We start from the raw sequence: 13,206 nt of genomic DNA, 5'->3' as shown, positions 1-13,206 counted from the left end.
CTTAGACCTTCGGAAACCGCAGGGGCGGGGCAGAGGCGGCCACTCGCGGGCCCCGACCGTGGGCAGGGACGGGACGTCTCGTCTGGGAGAAACCCTCCGAGCGGGGCGTCCCCAGGCAGCCACTGCACAAGGGGAGACAGACCAGGGGAAAGGAAGGTGGCTTCCCGAGCATGCAATCTCCAGGTCTCTCCCCAGCGCACCGGGAGTCTCTGCGTCCTGGATCTGGCGTCTAATTCCCCCCCCCCCCCGCTTCTCCCCACGCGCCGAATCGCGCAAGCAGTTTTGTGTGTGCTGGGAGCTGGAATACGTCGTTTCCCCGGTTCTTTCCGTGCCCCAGCCTTGCCCCTCCCCGCCTGGGTGGGCACTGGGAGGGAACTTCCTTCGCACTTTCAGAGGTGGGGTTAATGCGACGCAGCGGCCGTGATGGTAAAAGCACCCAGCCTGGCGAGGGAATCTGGGTTTAGGACCAGCCCTGCTCATGACCCAAGGGGTGACGGAGCCTCCCAGCTCCTGAAAGCCTTGGCTCTTGTAGCTGTAAAAATCGTTTTCTTAGTATCGTCTACTTTTCCGTGGTCCTTTGCGTTACCAAAAATATGTTTTAGGGGTCTGTTCTCTTACCAGGACTCAAAACCCAATCCTTTAGCCCTTTCTTAGGTTGAAAAGGGTCCTTGGAGTCGTTGTCACAGAAGATGTCCCAGATTGCTTCAGTGTCCCACATCTCATACAAAAATCCGGAGCTCTCAGGGAAGAGAACTGGGAACTAAAAAGCAAAACCTACTGTGCTCATCATGTACAAATTTGTGGTGACTTGACTTCTCTGAGTATTTGCCAGCCGCCGGAACAGTGAAGTCAAGAAGCCCCCACACAGGGGCGGAAGGAAAAGGCTGAAGAAAATTGAAGTCAGTTTCTCAAACTTCCAAGGAGATAGCTGGATGGCTTCAGTATGGACTTGCTAGATTTCCAAAGAAAATTTCCGAATGCTTTGCTGTGCTCCAGGAAGTATGAAAAGCACTGTATGTGCCCCCGTGTGATTACCCCATTTCCTAGACGAGAAAAGCGAGGAGTGAAGAAATCACCTGTCTCACCAAGGTTCACAACAGCTAGTGAACTAGGATAATGGACCCTTGTCTGGCCCCAAAATTGCAAGCTCTTACACTCTTCAAAATTTCACCAACATAGGATTCACATTAAAAATAAGTAAATCCCTGCAGGCTCTCAAAGTGATACAGAGGAGAGGCCTCTTGGGGTCTTGGAGGAAAGAAATGGCATTTGTGTATTGCCCCTCTGTGATACCAAACTCTGAGCACAGAATGCCGAGACAGCGGTGGTATGGAGGCACAAAGGTTGCATGTAGACATACGATTCTGGTTCTGCCTCTGACCAGCCAGGTGACCCTGAACAAGCCACTTCACCCCAAGGCCTAAGTTTATTTTTTAAGTGGAGTGTGACATGGAGGTCAGAGTTTGGTTGAATTACTTCATCTCTGAGGTCTTTCCAGGTTCTGACCTTGAATGAATGTATGGTCCTCCAGGCAGACCGCATGCCTATGGAGGAAGCTAAGTGATAAAGCCAGGATGTCTCGGGGAGAGAACTGTTTTCACACTGCCTTCGGAATCAGAATGAATGTGGGGGGTGTTGCGGGGTGTTCACAGGCAAAATACACACATACACACACACACACACACACACACAACCCACACACTAAGATTTAGCACTAAGCCTGCAGACTCCATTTAAATAATTTTACTTCTAAAAATTAAAAAAATATATTAATTTAGAAACCCATGAAGTACATCCGACCAGCCATATTTCTGTCTTTAGAATAGATCACAGAAAAGCAATACACAAGTAAGAATATTTTTTTCATGTTTATTTTTGAGAGAGAGAGAGAGCGTGAGTGGGGAAGGGGCAGAGAGAGGGAGACAGGATCTGAGCTTTCAGCACAGAGCCCTCCACGCTCAAACTCATGAACTGTGAGATCATAACCTGAGCTGAAACCAGACGCTCAACCCACTGAGCCACCCAGGCACCCCAGAATATTTTTTAAATAGAAAGTCCAATGTGAAGTGAAAAAAAGCCTTTCATTCTTTGAATAACTATAGAAAAGCTAGTCACAAGCTACTTTTAAAAAAGAAAAAAAAAAAACACTTCCTAAATCTGCATCACACTCAAATCTCCTTAATATGCATCAGAATGAACAGGATAGTTGATAGCACAGGTCCCAAATACATCGTGACAGGTTTACTTGAAAACTTTGCAGTTTTAGGAACTTGTCAATATTAAATATCCCCCCAAATATTTCAACTTGTTCTAAACCTGATTCAGACTCTAAATACAGGCAGAATCTCATGGGCCCTCATGATTCTTCCTATCTCCAATTTTTCCTCCCATTAATTTATTAATTGTACACCTTCAGAAACATTGAAATCACTCAAAGCAAAACAAAACAAGTTCCTCAATCAAAGCGGACAGGAAAGTAAGCAAACTTTTTTTTTTTTTTTTTTTTTAAATTTTTTTTTCAACGTTTATTTATTTTTAGGACAGAGAGAGACAGAGCATGAACGGGGGAGGGTCAGAGAGAGGGAGACACAGAATCCGAAACAGGCTCCAGGCTCTGAGCCATCAGCCCAGAGCCTGATGCGGGGCTCAAACTCGCGGACCGCAAGATCGTGACCTGGCTGAAGTCGGACGCTTAACCGACTGCGCCACCCAGGCACCCCATAAAGTAAGCAAACTTTTGCGGGAAAATGCTTATGATCTCCAGCGTTCTTCCACAAATGTTAAAGTCCTATATATTATTCATGTATTTGTTTTTATCCTAAAAGAATATTTGGAAGCTGATAGTAATGGTGGGAAATAACAATGGGGAGCTTTTTAAAAATACATAATGCTGGTCTGTATCCCCTGCTCCCAATATTTCATTCATCTTAGTCCCTGAGTTCAGGGTGGAGGCTTGGGTCGGTGTATGTGTGTAACTCATATTTTTAGACAGTATTTTATTGAGAACATTTTCACATTCAATAAAAAGCACGACCTTCATTGTGTGTACAGTTTGACGATTTTTTTTTATATGGATGCATCCATGGGACCACCGTCCAGACCAAGATACAGAAAATGTCCATCACCACAAAAATTTCCCTTATGTGACCTCTCAGTCTGTATCACCTCTCCAGGCTAACTTCTGTCACTATAGAGTAGTTTTGCTAGTTCTCAAACTTAATGACTGGAATTACACTGTGTGTGTGTGTGTATATGTGTGTGTACATATTACTTTGCTTATCCATTCTCCTGTTGATGTTTTTGAAAACATTTCCGAAGTAATTCCATTGTACCACCCCCCTTTAATTCAGAACCACTGACTTAACAGCACAAATATAACAAAATAAGTCTAGATTATTAACACAAAAACATGTTAAGCATGAGAAGGGAAGAAAGAGAACACTTTGGAAGGATGAAATTTAAGAGTGCTTTAATCGTTGTGTGCATTCAGAGCTCCTTATTAATGAAAACAAATTAGCGAATTGACTACAATATGAACTTCTTGTTATCTGGTGATTTTTTTTTAAAGCTACATGATTCTGCAGAGTTGTTGTGTACAGCCACGAGTATAGTACCCAATGCCACTCCATGAGCTAAAATAGTCTGGAGTGTGAATGGCATTCTCTGGAGTTGTGCAATGTGGTGACCAGGGCACTATGCATTCTCCCTTTAGAGATAGTTCCGTGGTACCTGCTTTGGAAGAATCGTTTCTGACGCAGAAGACTGAGCCCTTCTTCCCTCCTGGTTGCATCTTTGAGGCTTTTCCTTTGAGTAAGAGAAGGGCCCCCATCCCAGCCTTTCCCAAGGTTGACTAAGCCAGGAAGTCACATTCTTCTCAAATATTGGGAAAATGATGAGAGACTTACGGAGGCACAGATGAGATGAAAGAGTACACTGTTTATTTGGGTTTGCTCTGTAGTTTGGAGGTTTGGCATTACCTGCATCCTTTCATGTCACACAGTGTCTCCATTTCGTCATGTGTCCTAATGTTTCAACTCTCCCGCTCCTGACACATCCTCTTCTCTGGCCATTTCCTCTCCATTTCGTTTCTCTTTCCTTTGCCCATTCTTCAGCAGAAGGCGCTCCGCCTCCCACAGGGACTGACTACTCCCTGACCTGAGCCAAAGGAGAAAGAGCCCCCATTTCCATGCCAGTCAACCTAAGCCACAAGTGAATTATTTCCTTGTTACTTCCTTCTGGAAAGAATGTCAAACACAAACATTTTGAGGTTGTACTTTTTTCAGGCTGGGAGGAGAAAGGCGAGTCTGTCCTGAGACGCTTTGCCAGCTCTTCTGGCGGCTACAGTTGACCACTGGGCAATGATATCAGCTAGCTATCTGGACATCAGGCAGACTCACTCTAGGCACATCACTAGTTTTTCCAACGAAAATGTACATGATTCAGCCAGTTGGTTACTCTTTAAAAAGTCTATGCACTAGCAGTATGTATTAATCAAGAACACTCTAGAAAGAGTAATGCACCTGCATAATTGGTACTTTCAGCAAGATTTAAAGGAAATAACACCTAGGCAGTATGAACTATCTCACCAATTTCAATGTATTCATTATCCTTCTGTACTAATTTCGCCTTGGGTTGCAAACACCCTTTGGATCATACCTTAAAGGCACAAGCTCTCCGATCGTATTCACCTGGCTCACCTTTCCTCACCTCCCTCAGCCCCAACATTGCCTTCCAGCTTTTCCAGGCTTGATAGAAAACACACAACTTCTCTCCCAACACACTGGCATATGCACACACACATCAAATCACCACGTCCTCTGTAGGGCACACTGCTAGTGATGAGCTTACCCCATCGTTACTGCTTAAAATCATGTGTTTTCCGGAAAAGGAGGCTTTTACTGCTCCCGTAATCTCTTCTAGGAGACCTTCTTCATTGTGATTTAACCAATTTTAAACTTTGTAATGGAATTGAATCATTAACAAACCGTTTTCCATAGTCACTTATCTATGGTTGTTAATCTCAAAAACATCCTCTAATGTTGAGTGCAACAGACCTAATAGGCCAGGGCCACCGTCTTAACACAAGTTCCCTTGGTTTAAGAACAAAACCCCACTTCAGACTGTTAAAGCAAAAAAGGAATTCATTGGCAAGATACCGAAACATGTCATGGAATCCGTGAGAAAGAAGGGCAAGACCAAAGAACCGTGAGGATACTCTGCTTTTCTGTCTGGAGGTAAGATCCTCTACTCTTGCCTGTGTCCAGACTTAATAGCTATGTGACCCTGGGCAAATACTCTCACACCTGACTTTCCTCAAAAAGGGAAGTGATGTAAAAAGGGGGAAATGATGAACATATCTACTTCGTAGAGTTGTGGTGATGATTAAATTAGTCAACATGTGAAAAACTCTTAGAACGGTACCTGACACACACTGAGCTCTCAATTATGGTACCTATCAACATTATCATCAACCTCGTTCTGTATCTGCAGGCTGGCTTCTGTCCTTCAGCAGGGACTGAATCTCATATCCAAATTCTCAGGAGAAAGAACGTGGCTTGAGATGTCAAACCAGGGTGTTGGAGAAGGAACAGGCTGCTGTGACTGGACCCAGCCCTTCGTGTGGAAAGGACAGTTCCCAGAATGGAGACAGTAGCTGGGAAAAGGAGGCCTGCAACTGAAAACCACACCAATGAGGGAAGGGAGAAATTTTTTACCAAACTCAAGTCTTGGGAATCCCTCTGTTCACTCTGTAACTATCTATTCCATCTATGCAAAGGGCCAAATCCAGCTTCTTATGTGTAGAGAAGAAAGCGACCCACTAGGGAGGTAAGTGACACAGGGTGGAAGGTAAGGGAATCAATATCCATTGAGCACTTACTATGCTGTAGGAACAAGGCTAGGTCCTGTGTATATATAATCTGAAATAATCCTTGTGACAGTGTTTGAGTGTCATGAACTGAACTGTGTTCCTCCAAAATTCATATGTTGAAGTCCTAACCCCCAATATGATCGTATTTGAAAATCAGGCCTTTGTGGAGATAATTAAGGTTAAGTCAGCTGAGCGTCTGACTTCGGCTCAGGTCATGATATGGTTATGGGTTCGAGCCCCATGTCAGGCTCTGTGCTGACAGCTCAGAGCCTGGAGCCTGCTTCGGATCTCTCTCTCTCTCTCTCTCTCTCTCTCTCTCTCTCTCTCTCAAAAATAAACATTAAAAAAAATTTTTTTAAAGGTTAAATGTGGTCATAAGGGTGAGACCCTTATCCAGTAGGACTGGTATCCTTCTAACAGGAGGAAGAGATACCAGAGCCCTTCTTTCTGTGCATGCACAGAGGAAAGGCCACATGAGGACATAGCAAGAAAGAAGGAGAGAGGCCTCGCCAGAAATTAACCCTGACAGCACCTTAACCTTGGACTTCCAGCCTCCAGCACTGTGAGAAAATCAATTTCTGTTGTTTAAGCCACACAGTCCGTAGTATTTTGTTATGGCAGCCTGGGCAGACTAACACATTCAGGTTAGTGTTTCTTCTTGTCTCCCAGAGAAATAAACTGAGACCTCAAGACATTAAGTACCTTGTACTTAGACATGTACTAAAACATTGAGTACCTAAGTGAATGGTAGAACCAAGATTCAGGCCTCCTCATCTCTAATTCTGAAGTTCACGTTCATTTTATTCTATTATGTTGCTGCAGAGTTTTTTAAGTACCACTGTGAGTCAGGTGGCCGAAATTAGATGGGATGGTAAAAACAGGGGAAATAAAAACATCGGCAGGATAGAGTGTGTTCTAAACTCCCCCCCTTACAGTGGTTCCCCAGGGGACAGCCCTACTTGGCCAATAATAAATTGTGCTACCGAGAAGACACATATCCAGAGTTTACATCTCCAGTTATTTCAAGTCCTTCCTTTCCCACGTTTATCTGAGTGTTCCCAGCAAAAGAGGAAATGGATGCTGCTGCTATAAGATCAGACAGCAAATCCTTTCGAAGAACTTTAATACCTTGCTACTACTTATTTCATTAGTCCCCGAGACGCCCATGAGTTGATGTTCTCACCTGCTTGGAGTCAGAAGTGGCAAGTCAGGTCCATGGTTCCTCCGGCACACAAGAGGTTGCTTTGGATGGGCACGAAGTCACGCCTTCTGGGAGTGTCGAGTCATTTCTGTTCGTGACAGCCATCTCAGAAGGTCAGAAATACCAATACCCTAATTTCTCAGAATAGTGAGTTGTGATTCTCTCCTCCGTGAACTGAGCTGCACTGTTTTTCTTCCCGCTTCTATTCCTACCTGGCCCAGCTCTTAGGGAGGTACCCAGCTATAGAATTTGTCATGGCTGACCAAGGAGCCATCAACACCTCCACTGAGCTGCATGAGGGCAGGTACACGAAGCTATAATTATCCCCGTCTAAGCTTCTCCAGAATGTCTGCCTGAGGCCATTTTGTGGCATGCTAGTGGGAATAAGTGCCAGGTTGCTAAGAATTACTGGGATAGAGAATTCTGAGTGAAATCTTGAAATTATTGTTCACAAGAGATAAGGAGAGTGATGGTGAGGCACATTATTACACTAAGTCAAGCCAGTCCCACATTTCTGAGTAAAAAAGGTCAACAGATTCCCATCTTCATGATGTACATTTTTGAGTCCTTTCCACCAACCTCAGAAAAAAAAACCTTTGGAGCTAAAGGGTCTGTATTTACCTTCTCATAATTATGGTGTTCAGAATCAAGGGGCCAGTCCAGATATGGCTCTCTTCCTGACACTGTTTGTTAACGTTGATAGCTGCACCAAACCTCTGGAACAGTGTGCAACGTAAGAAAGCTCGGTTACCATCTTATGGGCCGCTGACTCTTCTCCTTCCAGAAGTCCTAGATGACAAATTTAAATATAACCCCACATAGGCAGCAATTCCTTAGTTTATTTTTCCTTCATCTCCTTAGTTCTGGGCGTGCTTTTTTAAATACAATCTAAACACCTAGAAGAAGTTGTCGGCAAGTAATAATGCAAACTGCACTACCAGACTTACGGAGGTGAGAAATGGACAGCCTTCCAGACGGATTACAAATCCAGAGATGACTGGAAAGGAAAACAAGAACAGGGTGCATTGGTTTCTGACATGGGCAGCTGTGGCCAGAACACCCGTGCTCTGAGAGGTATGGGAGATGAAAGGAATCTTCTGCTGTGATTAGTGAAAAGGAACAACCTTCGCTGGGGGAGGGAAGGATCGGGTCATGTTTAGGATGCCTTTCTAAAGTACATGGGCACCTCAGCCTGCAGGGGTGAGATAGGGTTACCCTCGGGTATGGGCAGGGCTGTGTAAGAGAATCCAACAGCACTAAATCAAAACCTGTCCTAATCCTGGCTGCTTCCTGGCCACCTCCCCTAGACTAAGGGGTGACTCAGAGTGTGCCTGGCTCTGGGACTTCAAACATTTCTGAGTAATTCCCACAGACCTGGACAAGGGCAATTAGAGGACTGGTTTGGAATGACCACTGTGGATCAAAAGATACTTCCTGTGGCCAGCAGGGAGAAGGCAATTGCCCAGGAAGCTCAATTTTGAGGTGTCTTCTGCTCAACTAGAAGGCAGAGGTGTCTTCCACCATACTAAATCATAGAGGCTGGAAAGAATTTGCTAAATAAGAAGGCTCCCTTCCACGGTCGGCACCTCCGATTTAGTGGAGTACGCAAAGACAAAGTTTTCAAATAATGAAAGAGAAGCTGAATTGTTAGTGATGGATGAAGACCCAAATGATCTGGCCACTGGCTTCCTCTCTGACCTAATTTCCAACTGCTATTCCCTGGCTCACTCTGCTCCCAAGCAGGGTATCCGCATTCTGCCATTCCTTGAACATGCCGAGTACTCTCCGACCTCAGGACCTTTGCACTTGCTGTTACCGCCACCAAGAACTCCACTCCTCCAGATGCTTCCTGCCTCGTTCACTCACCTTATTCCTTCCATAGACCTTTCCCAGCCATCCTGCCAAAATAGTACCTCTTCACAACACCATTTTCTATTCCTTTACCCTGCTCTAATTTCGTTATTAGCACTCACAGTGCCTCACATTGTTATCTATTTACGTGTATTGCCTTTTTCCTTCCCCCCACCCCACCTTCTACCCCAGAAACTCCATAGCTTCAAAGATTTTTGTCTCTTTTGTATTCCACTGCCTGGAGCATAGATCTTTTTTTTTTTTTTTTTTTTTTTTTTAGCGTTTATTTATTTTTGAGACAGAGAGAGACAAAGCATGAATGGGGGAGGGCCAGAGAGAGGGAGACACAGAAACTGAAACAGGCTCCAGGCTCTGAGCTGTCAGCACAGAGCCCGACGCGGGGCTCGAACTCACGGACCGCGAGATCATGACCTGGGCCGAAGTCGGCCACTTAACCCACTGAGCCACCCAGGCGCCCCTGGAGCATAGATCTTCAACAAGTTTTTATTGAATTGTTAAATAAGAAATTGTATTATTTTATGTCAGTATACGCCATTGTTTTCTGTGCTCAGAATCCTACCTATATTCTATGATTTCATCTTTACAACAGCCCTATGACGTGGGAGTTACTGTCTGCCATCTATAGATGAAGAAATTGAGGATTAGAGAGAGGAAGTGACTTGTCTGTTTTTGTTGTTATTTTTAGATTGTGGTTTCTGTGTTTTGGGGGGTTTCGATGCTTGTTTTTAAAGACCTCAGTGGCATTGAGTTGAGGCATCCAGACTTCTCCCCAGCTCCTGCCACACCGTCTCCCTCAGTTCATGCACAGGCTCTCTTCTGCTTACTGTGTATTCGTCCCCTCTTTATGTCCTATGCCCAACTTCATTCTCCTCCTCCTCCAGACTGGCAGCTGATAGAGTAGACCCACGGCAGTAAATAGTCGTCCAGAGTATGTGCTCCAGCTAGCTTGCCTGGCCTGACCTCCTGGCTTTGCCACTCACTCGCCGTGTGACATTAGGAAATTCTTGGTCATTATTGCTTGAACTATTGGCCTTCCTTCCATTTCCTTTTGTTCTTCTGGTGTCCCTACCAAATGGACTTGGACACATGTCTGATTCTCCAAATTGCTTTTCCATTCTTTACCCTGTCCTTTTGCAGTGCCTCCAGGCAAAACTCCTTGGCCTAATCTTCCAGCTCACATATTTACTAGATACTTATTACTATTATTTTTTGAGTGTTTTTAATATTTTTTTTTAGTGTTTATTTATTTTTGAGAGAGAGAGAGACAGAGACAGAGCGTGAATGGGGGAGGGGCTGAGAGAGAGGGAGACACAGAATCCAAACCAGGCTCTAGGCTCTGAGCTGTCAGCACAGAACCCGACGCAGGGTTCGAACCCATGAACCACAAAATCATGACCTGAGCCTCGGACGCTTAACTGACTGAGCCACCCAAGAGCCCTTGAAGTTTGTACTCTTTTACAACCTCTCCCTATTTTCCCCAGCCCCCGGCCCCTGGCAATCACTGTTCTACCCTTTGTTTCTTTGAGTTTAACTTTTTCTCTTTTTCTCCTTTTCTTTCTTTCTTTCTTTCTTTCTCTTTCTTTCTTTCTTTCTTTCTTTTTTTCTTTCTTTCTTTCTTTCTGGAGTCCACATATAAATGATATCATACAGTACTCTTTGCCTCTGTCTGGCAGAACTAATTCTTAATATTTCTAATTCTTTTACTCAACTGCTTATTCTCACTTCCTGTTCCCAGTAAATTCTCTCATTTCTTTAAGCATATTCATTACTCTGCCTTTTACTTCTTTTCCTGTTTTTTGATGAGTTCTGCCTTCTCCGGTGTAAGTCATTCCATTTGTTGTTCTCCCAACTTGCAGCTCTCAGAATCTGCCCTCTGAGCCCATCCTTGCCCCTTCCGGACATCGAGCTGCCTTGATTAGGAAAATGCACCCGTAGAGAGGGGCAGACATCTAGCAAGACTGTGCTTCTCCAGGTGAATGGGTGTGTGTGCTGGCTGCCATGTGCCTTTGTGGGAGACACATGGTACTGTGCTCACCTGGTCTCCAAAGAACCTCTGAATAATCTTTTATTGGAGGCAGCCACTCTGTATTACAAGCAGATGCCCACAGGAGGATGAGAGCAGGGGTGTGTGTGTGTGTGTGGAGGGGAGTTCTTGGGGACTGGTCAGACCAGCTATACTCCTTGCCATCTGCTCATCACCCTACCAGGTCAGAGCTCTGCCTTGTGGTTACCTACTGCTTCTGGCCTGTCCCCTGATACCCTGCCCCTGCAATCATCACCAAAAGGAAGGGGAGAATCTGCCTAGGGCAATACAGGGATGATGAAAGGGCAGAACTAAAACATTGTCCCCCAAACCTGGTCCCTATTTGTGACCCTAGGCCTTCCCTACCCCTGGCTACTTTCCCTGCCCGTGGACAGAATCAACCTCTATCCACCTCAGGAGTTTCTGGGACTCATTGCTGAGAACAGCTGTCAGGTCCATCCTTTCCTATGGCATCTGTGCAGGAGAGAATACCGGGGCCGCCGTGCTTCTAGCCTCTGCTGCTTTGCTGTGTTGCTGCACATTACAGCCCTGTAAATTTTCTAAGATCACCAAGCTGGCAAGTGATGGGATTCAAACCCTAGTCTTTTTTTTTTTTTTTTTTTTTTTTTTTTTTTTTTTTTTTACTCCAAATCTGTGTTTTAATCCCAACACTCAGGGTTTGCTGACAGATGATTGGGTCGAAGTATACATCCAACTAAAAAAATTATTTCATTCCAGGTATTTTCCACTAAATGGAATCTGGCTCCTTAGAGAAATGGTGGACTCCAGGTCTGAGGAAAGAAATATACAAGAAAGCAATCAAAAGAACACTAGGGTCATCATCAAAGGATTCAGGAACCACCTTGAAGAGACTCTCAGTGGCTAAAGATGGGTCCATTTTAGCGTCTAGAAGGATGATAATGGCAATTAGTTGTAACATTTCCACTGTTTGTCAAATGATATGAGAAAATAAATAGTCACCACTAAAACCAACTCATTATTTTGAAAAATGATAAACAGAGGGACGGAAAGAAACCGTCTTGTTTTCGCTAAGAAATTATACCACTGAAAATCAAGTAGCAGATGAGGAGGTTTTTTTCATTATAGAAATATCCTAGATAACAAATAGAAGGGATGATAAAATTAGAATACTACCATTTTGCCACCTTGGATAAAGTAGGATCAAGGCATGAGCTTCAGTGGTTGCTAACATCACAAAAAAGAGACACAAAACTATCACTATCTTGCTTTGAAAGAGATAACCTGAATCTGATCAAACTGCTAGAATAGATTAAGCTACCAGCTATCAATTATAAAAAAAATACAAGAGCCCAGGAATATGTTCAAACAGACCTCAAGAGAAGCAGTCAGAAAAATGTAAGGCATGGAAAACTCTAGATGAAATTTTTTTTAAAAAACAAATACATCTCAACAATAAGGGAATGAAATAGGGGTAAGTTTACAGATTAAAAAAGACTTAAAAGATGTATCAACTGGGGCGCCTGGGTGGCACAGTCGGTTAAGCGTCCAACTTCAGCCAGGTCACGATCTCGCAGTCCGTGAGTTCGAGCCCCGCGTCGGGCTCTGGGCTGATGGCTCAGAGCCTGGAGCCTGTTTCCAATTCTGTGTCTCCCTCTCTCTCTGCCCCTCCCCCGTTCATGCTCTGTCTCTCTCTGTCTCAAAAATAAATAAACGTTAAAAAAAAAAAAAAGATGTATCAACTATCACAACATGTGACCTTATTTGTATCCTGATTTAAGTACTCAAACAAAAAGCTGTTTATGCCATTTATGAAGACATTTGAACACTGATTAGACATTAAGGAATTATTGTGAAATATTTTAGATATGATAACTGGTATTTTGTCTATGTTAAAAATAAAGAGTCCTCTTCTTTTACATTTTTAAAAAATGTTCATTATTTGAGAAAGAGACAGAGAGCAAGCAGGGGAGGGGCAGAGAGAGAGGGAGACACAGAATCGGAAGCAGCCTCCAGGCTCTGAGCCCTCACACAGATCCTGACGTGGAGCTCAAACCCACGAACCTCGAGATCACGACCTGAGGCCAGAGGCAGAAGGTCGACCGACTGAGGCACCCAGGCGCCCCAAGCGTCCTCTTCTTTTAGAAACATATATTGAAATATCTACAGGGGCACCTGGGTGGCTCAGTCAGTTGCATGTCCAACTCTTGACTTTGGCTCAGGTCATGATCCCAGGGTTATAGATCCCACCCGGTGTCAAGC

The 13,206-nt window shown here is 44.3% G+C and overlaps 2 long non-coding RNA genes across 7 annotated transcripts in view; one reads left to right on the top strand and one right to left on the bottom strand.

The window, feature by feature from the left end:
- Positions 1-3,452: 3,452 nt before the first annotated feature.
- LOC109495636 overlaps positions 3,453-13,206 on the bottom strand; it is a 36,827-nt gene continuing 27,073 nt past the window's right edge. For 3 of the 5 annotated variants that reach the window (XR_006591423.1, XR_006591424.1, XR_006591426.1), the window contains exons 4-5: positions 7,692-7,859; positions 3,453-7,158 (exon numbers count right to left, since the gene is read on the bottom strand). This is a non-coding gene — a long non-coding RNA (uncharacterized LOC109495636). Of the gene's footprint in view, positions 7,176-7,691; positions 7,860-13,206 lie in introns of all 5 variants that reach the window. The other 2 variants (XR_002151178.3, XR_006591425.1) reach the window with 2 other exon arrangements.
- LOC105261334 lies at positions 5,095-11,954 on the top strand. 2 transcript variants are annotated; one of them, XR_891273.4, is made up of 7 exons: positions 5,095-5,234; positions 5,491-5,826; positions 6,290-6,431; positions 7,021-7,183; positions 7,932-8,144; positions 10,799-10,914; positions 11,704-11,954. It is a non-coding gene; the product is annotated as an uncharacterized LOC105261334 (long non-coding RNA). The 2 variants fall into 2 exon arrangements; XR_006591427.1 differs by lacking the exons at positions 5,095-5,234; positions 6,290-6,431; positions 7,021-7,183; positions 7,932-8,144 and having other exon boundaries at positions 5,694-5,826.

The sequence above is a fragment of the Felis catus genome, chromosome F1, assembly GCF_018350175.1.
Source record: "Felis catus isolate Fca126 chromosome F1, F.catus_Fca126_mat1.0, whole genome shotgun sequence".
NCBI lineage: Eukaryota > Metazoa > Chordata > Mammalia > Carnivora > Felidae > Felis > Felis catus.
The sequence above is the reverse complement of the archived record's forward strand: the minus strand, read 5'-3'. Positions and strand labels throughout refer to the sequence as shown.